Source organism: Cervus canadensis, chromosome 16, assembly GCF_019320065.1.
Source record: "Cervus canadensis isolate Bull #8, Minnesota chromosome 16, ASM1932006v1, whole genome shotgun sequence".
In the NCBI taxonomy this organism is placed as follows: domain Eukaryota; kingdom Metazoa; phylum Chordata; class Mammalia; order Artiodactyla; family Cervidae; genus Cervus; species Cervus canadensis.
In genome coordinates, this window is record NC_057401.1 from 13,653,189 (window position 1) to 13,675,027 (window position 21,839).

Here is a 21,839-nt window from a genome sequence, read left to right on the forward strand (position 1 = left end):
AGTTTCTTTATTGGACATAACAATCCATATAGACTAATGGGTTAGTAGCAGAGAAACTAGTATATAGTATATATGTGATACATTATTACCATTATCATTATCTTCCTTCCATCATGGAAGGAAGACTACTCTAAACCTGCTTAAGAAAGTTATGGTAAGCTTCCCAGAGCTCAGCTTGGCTTAAGCTGGCCAAGCTGACTTAGGAGAAAGCACATTCTAGGCAGAGGAAACTACATATGCCAAGGTACATAGGCATGAAAGATAATGTAAGTATCACAGACAACACTTGTATGCATTTATTTTGGCCGCGCTGTCTTCCTTGCTGCATCTAAAGACAACTCTGGGTACAATGTCAAGACTAGACTGAAATGAATTAAGGCAGTTAATCAATGGGACCAGTTGGGAGGCTACCACCTCTACTAGGTAGAGTTGGCACAGCCAGAGAGTAGAAGGGATAACAGATAAGCTTTGTTGATTGAATGCCTATTGGGGAAGAGGGAAGGAGGTGTCAGAAAGTGACTCCCAGGCATCTAGATTGTTTTCCTAGGAGGATATGGACCATAGAAAGTGGACTGGTTTAGGATGCAGCTGGAAATACACATCTGGAACCAAGGGAGAAAGTATAGAAATACATTTGAAAGCCATCAATGGCTAGGTGGTAGCTAGTATTATTAATTCACAGTGTTCACCACTGTTCACTCTCTGGAAAAGCTGACATGGACTTGCTCTCAAGTGCTTATCAACTAGTGGGGAAGGGTAAGACATTTAAGAAATAATTTTTGTAAGAAGTGTGATGGGTAGTGTTATGATCAAGGAAATAACAGAATACCTAACCCAATTTAGGGCTTCCCAGGTAGCTCAGATGATAAAGAACCTGCCAATGCAGGAGACTTGGGTTCAGTTCCTGGGTTGAGAAGATCTCCTGGATAAGGGAATGGCAACCCACTTCAGTATTCTTGCCCGGAGAATCCCATGAACATAGGAGCCTGGGGTCGCAAAGAGTCGGACACGACTGAGGGACTAACACACAATCCGATTTAGAATTCAGAGTCTCTCTGACAAAGTGGCATTTTACACTTTGACTTTAAGGATGAGTCAAAATTAGGAGAAGAGCAATTCAAGCAGAATGGAGTCTACATCAGGGTACACAGCATGTAATAGAAGTAAGTAGGAGCAAGGGTGCACAGGAAATTAGACTTTTAAGTCAGGAGTGTCTTGATCAGGCTTGAGTTCTAGAAAATTCATGGTGGCTGCACTGAGAGTGACACAGAAAGGAGTGAAACTGTTTGCAGAATTCAGTGGGAAGGCTTAGTGGCCTGGGTGAGACTGATGGTGATATGCATAGAATGAGAAGAAATATGTCAGATTTGATTTTTTTTTTATATTAATAGGAACTCTCAAAGAGCAGAAATGACCTCTAAGAAGCTGTTAAAGGTGGGGAATTTTTTGGCTCCTGTAACCAAATCATGGAAATGTAAGGCAGCCACTGGCCCTGCCACAGCTGGTTTGGGGAATGGCATCCTGCCATCTCTTTCTATTTTTGTTCTTATCTCTGGAAGTTAGCTGTTCACTCTTTCAGGCCTGGGTACATGACCTGTTGGTGGCTCTGAAATCATGTCTTTGCAGCGTCTGATGAAACCAAGGAGTCCTGCTCTCTGTGATTCAGAACAGCTTCAGAATGTAGCGGCCCAAGAAAAGCTGTTATTGGCCAGGCCTCGATCATATGCTTACACCTGGGCTCATCTCTGGATGCAACGGGAGAAGTACTGTGTCTAAGGGACGTGCTCTCATCAGTGGTCAAGGAGGTAAGTACTGTCACCAGGTAAGTAGAGGGGAGTTTGGGGCAGGCCTGGGCAAACACAAGGCATGCTAGAATAAACTGAACTTGGTGACTGATTGAGATTGATTGATTGATTGATTGATTGTGGAGGAGGGGCAGGAATGAGCCAAGAAGGGCACTTGGGAGATTTTCATTTGGGGTGACAGGGAGATTTCTAGTTGGGGGCATTCTCTTGAAAAGAGGAGAAGCAGGTTTGAAGTAGAAGACATTGAGTTCAGATCTGTACCTGGGGCGTGTCGAGGAGCACATGGAACCTCCACCTTGAGATGCCCAGTGAGAAGCCTGGTGCCCAGGAGAAGCGACTGAGCTGGACAGAGACTTGTGAGTTATTAGTGCTGAGAGAGTCCTTGCGGCTCCAAGATTGGAAGTGATCTTCCAGGGAGAATGCAGAGCGAGGAAAGAAGTGGCTGAGAAGGAGTTCTGGGGAGCACCAGCATCTGCAGGAGAGTCAGAAAACACTAAGGCGTGGTAGGAAGGAGGAAAGCAGGACAGGACCCTAGTGTTGTGTGAATTCTGGTTCACCAGGGAGGGAAGAACTGTCAAAGAAGCATCAAAAAGCTGGTGGCAAAGGATGAGAGAGAAGATAAACATTCCACTTCACGATGCCTCCAATGCTACATGAACCTATTCGCTGACCAAACAAGTAGTTTGTCTCAGCTGCCAAAATGGGTTCTAGGAAGGAGGGAGAGAGAAGAGCACTGGGATCGATCAGGGTAGCCAGAGGAAGCAGGGTTTAAGTGGATTCTAAATATTGTGTAAGATTTCAATAGCTGGACAGTGGGAGTCAGGGGAGGAATTCCAGGTTGGGGGATTTCATAAACAAAGGAGGGAACACAGCAGGAGCATTCAGGAGATGTGCTTAACGTTGAGAATCATTTTAGGAGGGTAAGCTCAGGCCAGTGGGAGAGGGCCTTGAATGCCAAGCTAAGACATCCAATAATCAATTCTAGTTAGTAGGGAGCCTCCAAAGATTTTGACTAGGCCCTAAAAGAAATTGTCTTGTGTTGTTATTTTTTCCCTTTCACAGCATCTCTGTCAGACCAGTCCGTGTTACATGCACTGATTTCTCTCCCATCACATTCTTTCTCCCCTTGTTGACTTTGTTTCAAGAGCACTAGGTGTGCCTGACACTTCTTGAGTGTCAGAGTTGATCTGGACCTATTCAGAAGCTTTCTCCAACAGGTAGTTCAGTTTTCTTTTCCTCCGTCCTATTACTTCCAGTTACATCCCTCAGGGACTATGTGAAACAATTCCATGTTCTCCTCGTGTTTATGTTCTGAGGATGCTTATAGAGTTTCCACATTCCCTCTGCTTTGAGCTTAGCCAAGGTATACATGTTTAATTCTTTTAATCTCTCCCCTTAAGTCACTCCCTCTGGCCTCTTAATCATCCTAATTGCTCTTCTCTGAATGGCGGCCAACTCAGTGTGTGCCTCTTCCCTGTGAGGCCGTGAGGAACATAGTATTCCACGTGTGGCCTCACTAGACCCATTTATTACCTCCCAGTTTCATCATCTGATGGTTGGGCATGTGAGGCTGCACCGCTCCTGCCCTGCCCCCTTCCCACAGCGCACCCTGGCCCGGGTAAATCCCTTATCTCGACAGGTTATCTTTCATTTCCAGGTGGCCTGTTCCAGAGCTTGGAACCTGTGTTTGTTTTCCCCCAAGCTCCCATCCCTGCGGGCTTCTTCCCTGGGAAGGTGGCCCGGGACCAGGCCAAGGATCTGTGGAAAATTGCAGCTAAGCTTGCATAAGTAAACCTTGGAAGAGGGGAGGCTGAGGAATGCCCAGAATGGATGGATGCTGCGGCCTGCCCTGAGCTTTCCAGCCTGCCGAGCTATGAGCCTTCAAGAAGGTGCGACTTGGAGGCAGCTTCTCTGTTTCCAATTATCCTTTTTATCTCTGCTCTGGCCCCTCTGGTTACCTAAGTGTTTTCATAGCTCTCAGCCATTATTGTTTAGCTTTGGGAGGATAAACGTGAAACCAAACAAATTATAAATATCCTGTTTCAAGATGTGTTATCACTCTGTGAATAGAGTCCCCCAGAAGCCCGAGTCTTTTGAAAGCTCTAGTCTTTTTTTTTAAGCCTTGGGAAAAAATCCTCTGCCCCTCTAAGGATGTGGTGGCAGAGGTTAAACTGCCTTTGAGAAAGTCAAATGTTTGGATTTCAGTGAGGGTTGACATGGAAACCCACCTGAGGCTTCCTCAGGCTTCTCGGGAGGAAATAAAACCCGAGATGGACGTTCTTGTTACAAGAGGAAGAGCAGCTGGGGGGCAGCAGGTGGGGACACCCCCTGGGATGGGGAGTTGGAACTGAAAGCCAGGGAGGGCACGAGGGGTGCGTTCGCGGGAGCCGGGAGCTGGCCGTCCTGGGACTCGTCGGGCTGCGACTGGAAAGTTGATTTTTATTTTATTTTGTGAAGCCCTTCCTGTGAGCAGCCTGATAAACAGCAGCGGCCGCAGGAGGCCTCCGGGAGCCCCCGGGGATGGCGGCTGGGGGCACCCTCCTCTTGGGGCCCCACCGCCCCTCCTGCTCCCGACTCGCCTCCTGACTGGTGACTGCAAATCCCAGAGAAGCGTCACTCACACCTCAGGGTTAATTGCTTCAACCATGTCTGCACCTCGTAGGTTGAAAATCTACCAACCTACGTGAAACCACAGTGGAAACAAAGGGGTTTTTTTTTTACTTTTTGTTTTTTTTGGGGTTTGTTTGTTTTGCTTTAGGAGATACTGTGGAGAGGAGGAAGAGAGTCGAAGGGGAGAGGGGGAAAAAGAAAATGTGAGAGAGGAGCTTGCAGGAAGGGGGAAGCGCATACCCTGCTTGCTATCTCCTTTTCTTTGATTCCTCTCCCACTGCCCACTGCTGGCCAGGGCGACGGGGGGGACCAGGAGTACCAGGCTCATGGGATGGACTAGCCCTTGCCCTCTAGGAGTCTTAGACTCTCTTCTTCTACTTTGGGTACTTGTGGCTGCCCTAGAGATCTTAAGAACCTTTCTCTTAGGGATTTTGAGGGCCTCATCCTTCTACGGCCCCTGTCTCCTGCAAGTCTGGGTTATCTGTTCAGTGGAGAGTTGTGAGGATGCCCAGTTCAAGTTGAACCTCAGAGCAACAGGGACTATATTGTAGTGTGTCACATACAATAGTTTCTGTCTGTTTTGCTACATCTGGCAATGCTAACTCCATGTGTATCTATGGTTCTTCTGGTTCAATTCCCGTCCAGACAGCAATTCTTTAAAACAGGAAGGGAGCATGCAATCTCCAGGCCAGCCGTCAGGCACAACTTCCTGTGTTCCCCTCTGTCCACCCCCCCAAATTGGTGCCAGTTCATCTTTAGGCTAAACCCTCGGGTGTTTTCTGGGACAGTCAATGGAGACAGTTGAGGTAGGAGAAAAGATCAAAGGGGCAGTAATTCAGGTCACCTCAGTCAGCGTTGCTTGTAAGTACTGTTTTCTCATTTATTGGAGGCATTTGCAAGATGTGCTGTGAACATGAGAGTTAAATAGTAATCAGCTTTTGTAAGCAGCAACTCTAACTGGGGTTTACATTTGGGATTAATAGTAAACTCCCCAGGCCTTACTGACTGAAGAATGTAGTTGCCCAAATAAACAATATTTTCAATCAGGAGTCAGGACCAATTCTCAGAGCACACAGCCTCTTCCTAGCAAGGAGCATTTCCCAACTCTGAAGTAATTTGTAATGTACTAGGAAAACATTTTCAAAAAATGGATATCTTCGATGCCATAAAAGGGAAAACAGTTCTCTCTTTTGAAGTAATAAATACCATTTGTAGCAAAATTCTTTGTTTGTATTTCTCAATTATTTCCTGATAATGCTAGGCTTAGAGTGCCCAAGTGGTGCATACTGCCTAGTAAGGAAGAGTCTAATGGAACAATGTGGGTCTGGGGTTTACTGTCCTCTAAATGTTACACATTCTTCTTGGGACATAAAACTAAGAATGCCTCCCAGTTATTGGATTACTGTCAGTTTCATGGGGCTGGCCATTCAGACACTGAGTGGAAGGCGCCTCAGACAGTGGAATTGTGTTACACAGTCTCCCAGCAGTAGTGACTGTTCCTTCAGCCTCCCCAACCAAAAGGGTAGGATGAATTATCCACCTTTCCTGAGAAATCCCAACTTTCCAGCTCACTGCCTTCCTCCTCTTCCCATCCTGACCCGGACATCGCACTCTGGATTTCAGAGATACCACACTTCGACTAGAAACATGAATGTGCCGAGAAGCCCAGAAAATATGTTGTTGTTCTACTGGGAGGTCTCAGACGGCTCCAGGAGGACTCTCTTGAAAAGGCACCAGCTCCCGGCCAACTCCAAAAGTACTGCTCACTCTGCCCCCTGGTGCATGTGTGTGCGGCTTCTCCAGTAAAGAATTCCATCCTCCCCGCTTCCAGGTGATGCTGTGAGCAGTTCTGCAGGATCCTCCCTCCCAGGGGCCCAGGGGATGTTTCTCTGTGTGTCCTGTGCTTAAGGCGTGGGGAAACCAAAGACTTGGATTCCTGGCCAATTCATTCCTTCAACAAATATTTATTGGTTTCCTTCTGTGTCCACATCACTCTTCACCAAGCTGTCGAGGGAGGCAGGCTTGTGGATAAATGTAGGGTTCTGAATCATCGTGGGGTGTGGTGAGGGGTGGGCGGGTGGCAGGGAGCAGGGTAGGCTTGTGGGAGTTTAGCAACAGTAATGCTGCTGTGTGCCTAGTGTCCCGACTATGCCTGGCACTAAACAGACGCTCAGAAAATATTTGTTGAATCTGTTTGAAGATGAAATATTCTGGGTATCTAAGTTTTTTGCTTCCCCTAAACTAACTCCTCTTTTCATCTCAGTAACTATCTCTTACCAGTACTACCTTAGTTAAGGGTGTGTACTAACAGTTTTTTTGTGTGTTTGTTTTTTCCTTGGATGGTTAATAACTTGGTATCATATCAGACTCATCCTTGGATCTTGTCTGCCCAGTGGGGAATGTGTCCTCGGCCAGAGGCATTGTGGGTGGTGGGCTGAGCATGCGCTGAGCCAGGGACAGGTGTGGCTCATCTGAAGGAGTCCCTTATGTGAGCTGCTTTGTGGAGAGGACATTTCTCACTGAGATCCAGCATATGATGTTTTGGGTCAGGATGGGAAGGAGAGGAAATTAGTTAGCTAGAAAACTGGGACACCGTGTGTGTGCTAAGTTCGCTTCAGGAGCGTCTGACTCTTTGCAACCCCCTGGACTGTAGCTCCTCTGTCCATGGGATTCTCCAGGTGAGAATACCGGAGTGGGTTGCCATTTTCTCCTCCAACAGATCTTCCTGACCCAGGGATCACACCGGAGTCTCTTAGGTCTTCTGCACTGCCAGGTGTTTTATTTACCATTAGCACCACCTGAACTTCCCTGGGGGGGTCCCTGCTAATTCAGGCAATGGATGTATCCAGCCCGTGGCAATATGCAGGTGCTTTAGGTTTGCTTGAGTAAAGTGGATGGGCCTCTCCTCAGCCTTTGGCTTGTAAGAATGTTCTAGGAGACGCCTATTAAATCCATGTGACTGGCTGCTTACCCTGTATGAAATTTTCAGTTTGCCCAAGAGCTGACATGTGAAATAATGCTATTGACTTTTCAAGCAATTAAATATTATTCAAGCAATTAGATGTTGAAGTCTAGAATGTTCCACAGCACTCAATGTGGTGGGAGAGAGAGACGGGGTAAAGGGCTCTGCCTCTCCCTGGTGGGAGCTTGTGGTGCAGTTGAGGAATCACAACTAACACACAGAACCACCAAGCCCTGTGTTAAGGAAGAGTAGAGAAGGCAGAGAAAGGCATGGGTCTTAGGAGCTGGAGAGAGTTGGAAGGCGAGGAGGGACTTGAGTTGGCACTGTCACTGGCAAAGCCCATTAACAATTCCTGGGAAATATAAAAAGGAATCTGAGTAATGAAATAAGGTTTACACTTAAAAAAAAAATCCTTTGTGCTGAGTCTGGTTTCACTTGCTCACAGGGGGCCACATGCAGAGACCTCGCACCCAGCCCTTTAGACCAGAGTTTCTGAGTTATAGCTGTTTCCTATAACTCAGTTCTGGCCAGGCCTGTGCAAAAGCGCTGAGCACAACGCTCAAGTCAAGATGTCCGCGGTGGCCGCAGGCAGTGCGCAGAGAGGCGTGCTCAGCCCGGCTCTGTGGAAGCTGAGCCGCGCGCTTGAGCCAGCCCCGCGAGAACTCTGCCCCCTCTCGCGAGATCCCTATAAGGCAGCCGGGCCCACTACGTGTGGGATGAGCTTGTGCTCTAGAGCCGGAGCTCCTGGCGCTCCGTTCTCTGAGCTAAGAAAGGTTTCATTTGTGTCTGCACCGGACTAGTTCTCGCTGGCCTGAGATAGCCGGCAGGAGGTGGGGTCGGTTGGGGTCCAACTGAAAAGGGTCAGTAATGGTAGGAGGAGGCCAGGCAGTGGCCTAAGAGAACTGAGTAGCGGGATCCCGTCGTCCTCACAGAAGCTCCGCGGTGGTTGTACCATTGTTGCCCTCCTTTTGCATGTGAGAAGACAACCTTACGGAAGTTAAGTAACTTGCTCCATGTCACTCAGCGAGTGGAGGTGAAATACGGTTGTGCAGAAGGTAAGAAGGGTGGGTGAAATTGTAGGTTAGTGGAAAAAACACCATTTCCTCTCCCCCTTCTCTCTTTACAGCGCAGACAATAATTCCCACCTTTCAGGATTGTTTGGTCGGATAAATGAGAGGGTTTGTGAATGTTCTGAGCTGCATGTGCTCAGTGGGAAGTCAGACCACATTAGGGAGAGGGAGGCGAGGACAGACGTGGCATGGAGGGAACTCTGACATGACTAATGGCAGCCATGGGAAATAAATTTGGAAAGGAAAAGGACTCTGGTTCATAGAGGGCTTGCAACCTGAGAGAGGGTGGGGATTGATGTGGCCTAGATATTTTCCTAAAAGGGATTGTTCTCTTCGTATTTTTAAAATAGTACATACTCATGAATATTTTGGAGGGAAAAACCCAAGAAAGTATAAAGATGAAAATAAAATAATTCTACTACCCAGAGACACCCACTTGGAGCCTTTTTAGCATTATCTAACTTTGATCCGAACTTTGTGAAAGGTGTTATAAACTAGGAAATTAAGGTATTAAAGATATGAAATAGTGTTTATATGCATGATATGTACATAAATACAATATTCTTTATGGTTATACTGTAAAATAAGTCCTGCTTTCAGTTTATTGTGAACATTTTCCTCATCACTATATTATTATAAAATTTTTAAGGCTATAGAATATGAATAATAAGGTAGAACCATAATATACCTAACAATTTCTCTGTTGTTGTCTATTTGTTTCCAACTTTTCAGTATTAGAAATAGCACTGTGATGGATATCCTTATACAAAAGCTTTAATTGCATTAAAAATTATTTCTTTAGGCTGAATTCCTAGAAACAAGAGACATTAGGTCAAAGAGTATAAGTGTTTTTAAGATTCTTGATTCATATTGCCAAATGGCTTTCAAGAAAGGTTGAATTCATTTATACTCTCATCAGCACTCTATGAGTTTCCATTTTATGGGCTCTCCATTTTATAGAAACTTTGCCAACAATGAGGTCTTTTTTTTTTTTTTTTTTAACTTTGTCAATTTCAAAGAAAAAATGGTATCTTGTTTCAATTTGTATTTCTTGGATTATAAGTGAGGTACAAACAATTTTTTCCTAGTTTATTGTTCTTTTGTGAATTTTTTGTTTTCTTAATCAGCCTTTTTCAATAAAGACCTAATGTGTCTTTATTCTAAAACAGCCCTTTTCAATAAAGACCTAATGTGAGCCATGTATGTAATTAAAATTTTCTAGTATCGACATTAAACAAGTAAAAAGAAACAGGTGAAATAATTTTAATGAAAAGTTATTTTAATAATAAAATTTATTTAGCCAAATATACCCCAAATATTATCATTTCAACAGTGACACTAGCCTTGTTTCAAGTATTCTTGTGGTTAGTGGCTACCCTATTGGACAGTGCAGATTTAGAACAATTGGATAGAAGTAGCTTAGGATGTTGGAAAAGGCAATGGCACCCCACTCCAGTACTCTTGCCTGGAAAAATCCCATGGACGGAGGAGCCTGGTAGGCTGCAGTCCATCGAGTCGGACACCACTGAGCGACTTCACTTTCACTTTTCACTTTTACACATTGGAGAAGGAAATGGCAACCCACTCCAGTGTTCTTGCCCGGAGAATCCCAGGGATGGGGGAGCCTGGTGGGCTGCCATCTATGGGGTCGCACAGGGTCGGACACGACTGAAGTGACTTAGCAGCATAGAATGTTAGTATCTCTGATATTTATGAGACCCTCATAAATTCAGAATAATACCTTTTGTCTGTTGTACCTGTTATAATTTTTTCTAGTATGTCATTCACCTTTTTTTTGGATTACGTATTTTAAAATTACACAGACAAATCTTTCATTTCTTTCTTCTGTTGTTTATTCATTGTTTTTAGATTTACCCATTCTCGGATCAGTTAGTTTTTCACCTAGATTTTTTAATGGTTTAATTTTTAATGTAATTATTTAATTCCAGAATTCATTGCATTTATTTTTAGTCTACCTGACTTACCAAAAAGGTCATTCTAGTTTTATGTCTATTGACTTCTTATAATTTTTTATTGAATTTTATTAGGCTGGGCTGCATTTTCATTGCAGTGTGCAGGCTTTCTCTGTGGTGAGAGGGAGGTACTCTCTACTTGAGGTACTCGGGTTTCTCATTGCAGTGGCTTCTCTTGTTGTGGAACATGGACTCTAGGGCTCTCAGGATTCATCAGTTGTGGTGCTTTGGGTTAGTTGCCCCGACGTATGTGGAATCTGCCCAGACCAGGGATTGAACCCATGTCCCCTGCATTGGCAGGCAGACTCCAACCACTGGATCACCAGGGAAGTCCTCCTTGTAATTTTTAATTGTTTCTATCTTATGTATTTTGATGCTTTGTTACTTAGTAGCAGATCCCGATCAGTGATCCTTATGAAGGAATATGGTCTTCCTTGTCCTTCCTACTGTCTTTTGCTTTAACTTTCCATTGTTTGAAATTAATGTTGTCATACCTGGATTTGGTATCTGCATTTGCTTAAGAAATCATTGCCCAACCTTCAATTTTTAGCTTTTCAATTTTATTTTGCACAAATGTGTGTGTGTGTACTCAGTCATGTCCGACTCTGCAACCCTATGGACTGTAGCCCACCAAGCTCCTCTGTCCATGGGATTTTCCAGGCAAGAATACTGGGGTGGGTTGCCATTTCCTTTTCTAGGGGATCTTCCCATCCTAGAGATTGAACCCATGTCTCTTGTATCTCCTGCATTGGCAGGCAAATTCTTTACCACTGGTGCCACCTGGGAAGTTTTGTGGAAAAGGGGATGAAAAATAAAGGGTAAAGAGAATACATCAGCTGTCTCTTAAAGATGCATGAGCACCTTTGTCTTAAAGGCCACTGGTGAGAACTTCATTCGTGGGGATACCTAGGTGAAGAGTAGGTGATGGTTCCTTCCTTGGAAGCTGTCATCTGGCCATAGAATGTTACCAGAGAAGAAGAAAGAATTGATATTGGGGCAGGGTTGGGGGGCAATGAGAAGTTTCTGCCACACCAATAGTAGGGTTATCTCTGCCTCCATCCAATCTGAAGCACCCTGCATCATGGGAGACTTGTTCACCATACCCATTTTTCTGTATCCCTCCTTATTGTAGGCTGGGAGCAACAGTCCTAGAAGGACATAGTAGGGGACATGCTTAGGATAGTTTTGAGGATATGAGGGTCAATTTTAAGTGGCAAAAATATGTCACCTTCTATTTTTTTTGTTGTTTTTTAGTTGCTCAGTCGTGTCCAACTCTTCTGCGACTTATGGACTATAGCCCACCAGGCACCTCTGTCCATGGGATTTCCCAGGCAGGAATACTGTAGTGGGTTGCCATTTCCTTCTCCAGGGGATCTTCCTGACCCAGGGATCAAATCCACGTATCCTGCATTGGCAGGCAGATTCTTTACCACTGAGCCACCAGGGAAGCCCTTGTTACCTTCTATAGAATTTCTCAATTCAGTTCCAAATGTTTTGTAATTAGTAGATTGTCCTTGCATACGTTAGAAATGGATTGACAATCTCGGTTTTAGTTTTTCTTGTACATATGTATATGTATGTCTTTCATACATATACAAGCATTAGGAATTGTTAATCAAACATCACATGTTTTTTCCCCTGTGTTAATAATTCGTTTTTGACTAGAAGTTGAGATCATGAAAGCCATGCTTCAGAAGGATGCCTGACTTTACAAAAGATGTTTGGAAGAGATTGAGCTTGGAGGCGTGTACACAGGCTAGGAGTCAATGGCAGCAGTCTTCCACTGGGGCAGTGAGACCCTTGATAGGATAGGGATGTGAAGGATGGAGCAGAAAGTGTGTGTCCACGAACAGTTCCTCTCAAAGGAAACACTGAGTCTTTGTAAAAGACTGGGCACAGCTGATAGAGAAGAGTTGACTTAAATTTTTTGTTTGGGTTGACAGAAATTCTGTGTGAAATCAGAAAATCTCACAAAAATATGAGAGGATTGGAAATCTGACTTACCAGAAAATGTTGTTTTAATTTGGGATCTGTTAAATTTTGAGAGGGAAGCAGTCCATACAGGGAAGAAACTGAAGATTAGCTTCTTCAGCAGCCATTCACTTTCCTTCCAGGTGTCCTCTATCACAGGGTATAGAAAGATAACCAAACACACCTATTTTTCTCAGTCTTTGTAACAGATAGGCTATATGTATGTGACTTAGATCCCACAATTAACTGCACCTTGTGAAATTAAATTGCAGAATTGAGTACACAGAGGCTTGGAGAAGAGGTTACCTTTGAGCTTGGGTCAGTAATTATGTGCTGAGAGTAATGAAGTGGTAGGAGGATGGCTACTCAAAGAGAGGAAGAAAAATGTGTTGGGCAAATATGCAGGAATTGTGTTAAGGGGATACTCTGAAAAGCATAAAAGGATTGATTAGATGCAATTGTGGGGCTTGTTGAGGCTAAAAGGCATGAAACTGTAAGGGCCATATCAATTGAATCTTGCATCTTTTTTTCGTTTGGGACCCAAAGCGGTGTCTGGTGGAGTAACATGATATGTATTTGCTATGACTGCATTATTACTGTTATTTTAAGTTTTTTTTTTAAACAAGAAGTCTTTAAAAAAAATTCTATTTATTTATTATTGGCTGAGCTGGTCTTCATTGCTATCAGGCTTTTCTCTAGTTGTGGTGAGCAGGGGCTGCTCTCTTGTGGTGCACGGGCTTCTCATTGCGGTGACTTCTCTTGTTGTGGAGCACAGGCTAAAGGGCATACAGGCTTCAGTAGTTGTGGCTCCTGGGCTCTAGAGCACAAGCTCAAAAGTTGTGGCCCATGGGCTTAGTTCTACAGCATGTGGGATCTTCCTGGATCAGGGGTCGATCCCGTGTCTCCTGCATTGGCAGGCAGAACCTTTACCACTGAGCCACCAGGGAAGTGCACCCCCCCGCATTATTACTTTTGATAATGTGACCTTCAGCAAGTTGTTTAGAGTTTCTGAATTTTAGCTTCCTCCTCTGTAAGAGGAAGATCATCTTACATGTGTAACAGAGTTTGCTAGAATTGAAGCATCCTCCAAAGTGAGTGTGCAGTCACAGTTCCTGCCCCTGTCAATCAGATAACAGTCTAGGCAATTAAGATACAAAGCATATTATGACAAAATCCCTGCCCTCAGGAGTTCACATTCTACTGGGGGAAACAGAGAGGAAAATGATGATGGCAGTACAAATAAAGTCTGTGATAAAGGTACACAGCAGGTTCATCTCTGTTTTGTAGGACTGGGAATTGCAGAGGAAATCAGGTGGGATTCTCAGAGGAGGGCAGAATTTGCTGTGGATCAGAAGGGTGAGTGCAAGTGTAAGACAGAGAAAGCAGGGTAAGTGGGCAAGTCATTTCCAACTGATAGAACAGCGTGAGGCCACAGATTAAGTGATTTCATACCACAGCAGTGGCACAGTGGTGTGAAAATTCTCTGCTAGCCCAGGGGAAGAACTAGTAGTGTGTTGAGGTTGCTGGGGAGGAGAGGTAATCACGATCAACCCATTCATTGGTTCTGGGACTGGCTCTGTCAATTGACACCCTTTTCCCTATCTTCATAATTCCTCTCCCTTGACAACCTCTCCTTGGTTGAAACTTGTACACTCATGTTTCCTCAGGTCTGAAATCACTTTCCTTGTTTGCTCTTTCCTTAGTCTACTGTCCTGTATCTCTCTCTCTTTTCCTTTCATTCCTAGCTTCCTTTTCTTCTGTTTACAACTCATTACTCAATGCCCTGTGCTCTGGATTCTCTGCCCATTCCTGTTCTGAGGGGTTCTTACAGGTCACCATGGCCCCGTGGTGGCCAGAATTTGTTGCCTTCTTTTTTATTCCCTTTTAATTTATTTCTGTGATGTCTAGCCTTTTGCCATCTCTTCCTGAGTTTCTGTCTCACTGTCCCCTCAGATCCTGTTGTGTCTTCTGTCACCTTTGTCAGCACTCTTCTACTGCCCAGCCCTAAAGTTTGATGTTTCATAGCATTCTTTTCTAAGCTCCTTTCTTACAATCAACAAGTCTCTCTGGGTAGCGTCATCCACTCTTGAGTTTTCCATTCAGTTCAGTTCACTTCAGTTGCTCAATCGTGTCTGACTCTTTGCAACCCCATGAATCGCAGCATGCCAGGCCTCCCTGTCCATCACCAACTCCTGGAACTTACTCAAACCCATGTCCATCGAGTCGGTGATGCCATCCAACTGTCTCATCCTCTGTCGTCCCCTTCCCCTCCTGCCCCCAATCCCTCCCAGCATCAGGGTCTTTTCCAGTGAGTCAATTACCTCTCCTAATTATTCTCTTGATTTCCACTGGGTATCTGTGGAAATCACTTAATCTGTGATCTCGACCTCTGTCCTGGGGTTCCAACTCATATTCCCCATCTCCTATCAAGGACTCCACTTCTCTGTCCCTCAGGCACCTCTGAGTGAATATATCCCAAATCAAGCTTCCTATTCTCTCCAACATTTCTGTTTCCTGTGTCCCACTTTCATTTCACAGTCCAAATGTGAAACCTGGGAGTGGTCCTTACTCTCTTCTCTTTCTCTCTCCTGTCTATCCAGTCTGTCAACAAATCCTTTTGTTTCTACTTTCTACATACCTCATGAGTTTGTCCTTTTCTCTGTCTCTTCCTGTTACTGTCAAAGCTCTTATCGTTGTTCAACTTGAGTAGCTTCCTTTCACTGTACTCATATTCATCCTTGAATATCTTTTAGAGTGATCATTCCAAAATTCATTCATTCCTACAGTGAATGATTTAAATCATGCTGCAGCCCTTATTTAAAGTAACATTTTTTTTTAATCACCCAAAATAGTATTTCCCAATCCTTTTTGCATGGGTTTTTTTTTTTTTTTCATGTCAAAAAACATCATGGATGCCCCCATGAGAGCTATGCTCTTTTCACTTGTTAATTGAGATTACCTAATTAAAAGCTACTTTGAATTCAGCAACAATTTACAATTTATTTAGTTATTAAGAAATAAAGCATTGACATACAATTGACCAATAATAATATCTATCCAGAAACATAAGATACATTCAATCTGTAGACAATGAATTCTTGACTTCTTGCCATGACTACTTACCTCCAGTCAAGAACCACTGCCTTGAAGATGACATCCACATTAATTAGCGAGCTGTATAAGCTACTTTAAATTGTTTCCAGTTTCATCTCCAGTCACTTTGCTGTGCTTGCCTTCTTGCTCCACTTCAGCCATACAAGCTGCTCCTGTTCCTTCCACTTCTCACTCATCACCATTCCCAGAAATGCCTTTACATCCTTTTCTTCGCCTCGCCTTATCCCATAAGATCTTTTGCTCTTTTGTGTAACTCATAGTATTTCATACGTCATCTCTAGTGCAGCACTTACTATATTGTATTGGGGTGGTTTTTAACATTTGTCTGCCTCCCCAGATTCTGGGCTCCTAGGAGGCAGAGTCTGTGCCCTATTCACCTTTGTACCCTGGGTCCCTGGCAGAGTGCCTGGTGTATAGCAATTGCTCATATGGTAGAGGTGGATACATAGTGACTGTCAGGATATCTTTCACAGCCTTAGAAAGAGAAGTCTCCTGGCAGAAGAAAAACAAAATAGCCCTGTCCTGAGTGCCCAGGTCTTTCCTTGTAATTGCCGTTCTGTACAGAAACAAACAATAATCTTACACTCAGCTGAAACGCTGTAGAAGAGTCACAGCTGGAAGCAACTGCAGCTCTCATTCAATGTGACTCCTTCGTATTGCACATCAGGAAACTGCACCAAGCCTTTCCTTGTCTAATTCCAGCAACACAGTTTTCAGCTTTCTCCATATTCACGTTCTTGATTCATTTTCTTTGGTCCTGACTTGTCCACAGTCCTCCTAGTTTGTTGGAGTAAGTTGTTCATTTACAAAAGGTTTAAAAATCGTTTTAGTCCCTGACTTTCAAGTTGTCAAATGGCTACAACTCCTAGATAATTTATGCTTTAAAATGGTTTAGACACATAGGGAGCCCGGCTCAGCGCTCTGTGATGCCCTCGAGGACTGGGCTGGGGCAGTGGGAGGGAGGCCGACGAGGAAGGGGACATGTGTATGTATGTGGCTGATTCATGTTGTTGTACAGTGAAAACTAGCACAATATTGTAAAGCAATTATCCTCCAATTAAAAAAAAAATGGTTTAGATATGTCACCCTTCTTCTTGGTCACATCTCTTACCAGGCAGTATCTAAGGAGGAACCACATTGGCAGATTTGAATCCTAACTTCATTTAACTTCTCTTGCCCAGGCTTTGGTGGCAGTGTCAATGGGCAGCAAAACGCCAAAGGCAAGTGGCCAGAGGAAGAGCAGCAACCTGGACATTCAGCCTCTGGAAAAATGAAAGCTCACTGGAGTCTCCTCTCATTTCAGAGAGCAGAAGCTGCCTGGTTTTTAAACTTGGAAGTGCTGAGCCTCAAATGCCAGGTATCAGATAAGAGATGGGTGTTTCTGTGGCAACTCAGAGTTTTGTGTAAGGGGAGTGCTTTGTATGGAGCTGTGAAGTACGTAGATTGGGGAGAATATGGGAGAAATTTGCCTTTGGCAAGATGCTAAACCTCTGCAGTATCTTCAGGGCACAGCATATAACTTGGAAAAAATGAAACCCTCTTCTGTTGCATCCAACTGCATGGTCACTTTGAGAACAGCAAAGTAGTAGTCATTCTTAAAGTGTGTGCAAGGAAAATTAGCAAAAGGAAGTCACAACCTAGGATTTCTGAAGAGCCTGCCTCAGATTATTGCCTCTCCACAGAGGGAAAGCCTGGGCCTCCCTCTGAATTTAAACAAAGTATGACTGCTAACCATTAAAAATGAAAATCCTCCTTCATCCAGTAGCCTGTAGGTGTGCAGGCATCCTTACCAATCTGTGTTCCATCTTTTGGCAAGTAAGTATGACCTGAAATCATCTATTTATACTTTATATAAAATTCCTAACTCCAAGGGATAAAAATTGTCAGGCTCCCAAATTCAAGTCTATAGAAGTTAGAATCCTGATTGTTTACAAAGCTTGCCATCAAATGGAGCTGGTGTTAATTAACTCTGGCATCCCTAAATTCAACTTTGCATATTCAATAGTTGCTATGAAAAGCTGGGTCTGAGTAGCAGATGCACAGACGGCAGCATTCAGCAGAGAGCAGGCATCACATAGTTTCCCTTGGGTTGCTTCTGTTACCAATCAAGCTGGTAGACGTGAGGCTAGAGGGTTTCTGACAGTAAGTTCCACAAAAAGATGCTGTTCATTTATTTTGGCAGTGGGCTGCACTATTCTAAGAAGGCAGCTGTGCGTGGCAGAGCCCAGCTTTATAACTCAAAGTGTGTCCTTCCTTCACAGTTGCAGGACATTGGGTTATGGCATTTTAGAGGGAGATGGAACAGATAGAAGGCTGCATTGAGAAACAGCAGTTAAATTGCTATGCCTCATAAAATCCCTATGTGCAGTACAATGTTTTCAGTTATTAAATGAGCATAATTCAAAGGGCAATTTACTTTTCATCATTTGTACTATTGTATATTCCTACCATATTTGTCACTTTTATTTCTTTGCAGACAATTTTCAACTTGCACAGCTTGATAGTAGCTCATGGATATATTTAAATCCCAAAGCCAAGAAGGTTTACATTGATATTTTAGCAATTATAGTGAGCATTTTCCAAGTTCTACAAGAGCCGTATTTAAATAGAATATTTCTGGACATAAAGCAAGCCAGCAATACAATAGCTGAAAAGTGGCCCTTTATTTTTCACCTGATACTTTTCTGGACAGCACAATGGTGAGGTCCCTCTGAGGGGATTTGAGGCACACAGAGAAACACCCGTGTATACAGCCGAGGAGCAGACTGACCTGTGGTGAGCATGGCTTTGTCCGGGCTCATGGGACAGAACAGTTCACAGATGGTCTAATGACAGGCACATTGTTTTCCCTTCGGTTCTTGGCAGGATGCTTACTGTAAACCGAAAATGTTTAGCACCTGAGAGCAGGGTTCTGAGCAGGGTTGGGGGGTGAGAAGGACAGGAGAAGATGACAAAGCGCTCCAAGCAGTCTTCAGTCCTTTTCCTTGATGTGAAGAATACACAGTGTGTGTGTGTTTACTCTATGAATTATCAGGCAAATATCTAACTGTCTTTGTATATGCTCAAATCAACGGTTTTATCAATGCTTCTAGGATAAAATAGCACAAACACCCAGAGCCATATTGTTCATCATATATTGTTGTCTTTGCATATATGCTAGAGTTTACTAACTCCAATTCACCCCATTGCATCCATGTAAGTACACAGTAGTATCTGCGTTGTTTGATGTTAGAATAGAGATTTGGGTTTGGAACTGAGATCTATCCATAAATCTTTTTTGTAATTCTTCTTTCTCTGATTATTTCCTTTAGTCTACTCTATTTTAAACCAGACTCTCCTAAAGTAGTCTGTACCTTGAACAGACTGGGCATTGTTGAGGTTGCATGCTTGTAGTTCTACGGAAACCATGTCCATGAGTCAGAAAGCAAACCCCAGGCCTGTTGTATCGATACCATGATGTGTGCTACTAATGTAACACCTAACACATGTGAACTGGCCAAGAGTTTCTCTGCAGGATGTGGGGAGGGTTGGAGCTAATTGGAAGCATAACCCATGACTGTTTGGAGAACGTAAAGTCATGCCATCTCAGAGGCAGGCCTTTTCTTATGCTTCTCAGTGAGGCTCCTCTTTCCTTACTAGTGCTCATGGGACTTTCCTGCTGGTCCAGGGGTTAAGACTTCATGCTTCCAATGGAGGAGACACAGGTCAATCCTTGGTTGGGGAACCAAGATCGCACGTGCCACAGGGTGAGGCCAAAAAGTTAAAAAAAAAAAAAAAAAAAGATAGTGCTAAGGGTTTTAAGGTAGTGAGTAGAAGACTAGAGGCCTTTTGCTTCCTGTGCATCAATCACTTTGCACCTCAGACCTTAGAGTGTGTTTGTTTATAAGAGGGCAGGCCACACAAGCCTTGCTTCTGAATTCTTGGAGAGTTCTCAAGTCAGCTAACTGCAAGAGCCCAATTAATCAGACTCTATGGTAGAAAGAGGTGAGAATAAAAACTCAAATGTGTCAAGTGATTAAGCAAGACAGATTTCGTATCTGTTGTTGTCTGTGGCTTCAGGGGTCAGCAAACTATCATCTGCACCCTGATATCGTGCAGCCCACAAACTAAAAATGATTTTTTACATTTTTAAAGTGCTGTTAGAAAAAAGCACTAAGCCCACAAATTCTAAAATATTTATTATCTGGACTTTCACAGAAAAAATGTCTAAGCAAGGAGGGTGCAATCATGAGAAATTTCTCATTTTTAGCTGCTGTGTCATTTCTTTTTGTCCCTTAAGTTGTCTGTGTCGTCTGTCAGCTTAGGAGAGGACTTTGGCTCCAGGACCCTATGAGAACCAGCTGTAGTTGGGGAGCTTTCTGCATTACTCTGAGGCATGCCTTACCACAGTCCAAGGCTGCCATACGTTATGTTCCGCAGGTAAGTGGATGCAGAACCAAGAGCTTACAAAGAGGGAGACTGAGTGAGGACTAGAGCAGTGCTCTCTAACTTCCCAGCCATGAAGGGACTCCAAGAGCAGCCTTGCCTCCCAGCAGGCACACGTGTTTATCAAATCGTCTGAGCCATTTGATACTTGGGTGTTTTTCTTCCAATACCCTGCTTTAAGAGCTGGCTCACCTCCAAGGTTTGGGGAAGATAAGATTCTAAGTTGATTCCTAAAGTTTCTGGTGAGAGAGAGACTGCCTTTCATTCCAGGTTCTTCCTCTTTATTCTTTGATCTGAATCCCAGAAGAGTCATGAGTGTTTCTCCTGCTGCAACTTTGTCTGAATGTTGCCAGGAAGCTCTGCTGATGTGTCTATAGGTTGATTACCAGGGATTGGGGTTACAGAAGGGGAACATCCTTTATCTTGCTTTCTCATTGGGCCAAACTCTCTTCTTCAAGGAACACAAGTCCTAAGTCTAACGCGCTCCTCCTGAGATAGGTATTTCCCACATAAGCAGACTAAGCAACAAACCCAGGGCTGATATCACCATTTCCTCATGACGCTCATTTCCCCCACTCTTCATCCTATTTGAAGTTGCCCCAGCTCAGGCCCTCCTCATCTCTCACAGAGACCAATGTAGTGACCCCTTTACTGGTAACTTGACTCCAGAGGCCAACTCAGTCCACTGTGCATCCTGCTTCCAGGGAGCTGGAAACCTGGCCACATCACCGAAGGTTGGAGTCCTCCTTTTGGGTCTCCACTGCCTACAGAATGAAAAGTTCAGTTCTGTTGCAGCATTTTGAAACCTACCTAGTTTTCTAGTAAATCTGCCTCCTTCCTTCCCTCACCTTCCATTTGCTCTTATCCTTCAATGGTGGTTACTGAGAGGTGTGATTCCTTAAGCTGGTTTTGTCACCTGCCCGTGCCTTTACTAACTCTGGTTCTACCACCTGAAATGCCCAGCTCGTTTCACTAATACCTAATCATTTTCAAGTTGGAGGTCAAAGCTCATGCTAAGGATTGAATTTTGTCCCCCCAAAAGATGTTGAAGTCCTAATCCCAGTCCCTTATTTGGAAATAGTTTTGCAGATGGTCAAGTTAAGATGTGGTCAGTAGAGAACTGGAAGCAGCCTGCAGATCTCTTCCCTTCTGTGGCTATCGCTGAAGCACCAGTGGCCAAAATGAAGTTCAATCCCTTTGTGACTTCTGACCAAAGCAAGAATCGAAAAAGGCATTTCAATGCGGCTTCCCACATTCACAGGAAAATTATGTCTTCTCTTCTTTCTAAAGAGCTGAGACAGAAGTACAACGTTCGATCCATGCCCATCCGAAAGGATGATGAAGTTCGGGTTGTACGAGGGCACCATAAAGGGCAGCAAATGGCAAAGTGGTCCAGGTTGACAGGGAGAAATGCGGCATCTACATTGAATGAGTGCAGCGGGAGAAGGCTAATGGCACAGCTGTCCATGTGGGCATTCACCCCAGCAAGGTGGTTATCACCAGACTAAAACTGGACAAAGACCGCAAAAAGATCCTCGAATGCAAAGCCAAATCTCGCCAAGTAGGAAAGGAAAAGGGCAAATATAAGGAGGAAACAATTGAGAAGATGCAGGAATAAAGTCATCTTGTCTACAGCTTTCATTAAAAACTGTTAAAATGGAAAAAAAGAAAAAGATGTGGTCACTAGAGTGAGCCCTAATGCAAGATGACTGGTGTCCTTATAAAAAGACTAAATTTGGTTGCAGATAGACTTGCAGAGAGGAAAGACCATGCGAAGACACGGAAGAACACCATCTACAAGCCAGGGCATGACAAAGGCCACCAGAAGCCAAGGAAAGGCATGGAACTGGTTCTCCTTTAGCCCTCAGAAGGAACCAAGGCTGCTGACACATTGATCTTGGGTTTTTAG

The 21,839-nt window shown here is 44.0% G+C and overlaps 1 pseudogene; it reads left to right on the top strand.

Moving 5' to 3' along the window:
• Positions 1–1,574: 1,574 nt before the first annotated feature.
• Positions 1,575–21,548, top strand: LOC122454485 (annotated as a pseudogene).
• The last annotated feature ends 291 nt before the right edge of the window (positions 21,549–21,839 follow it).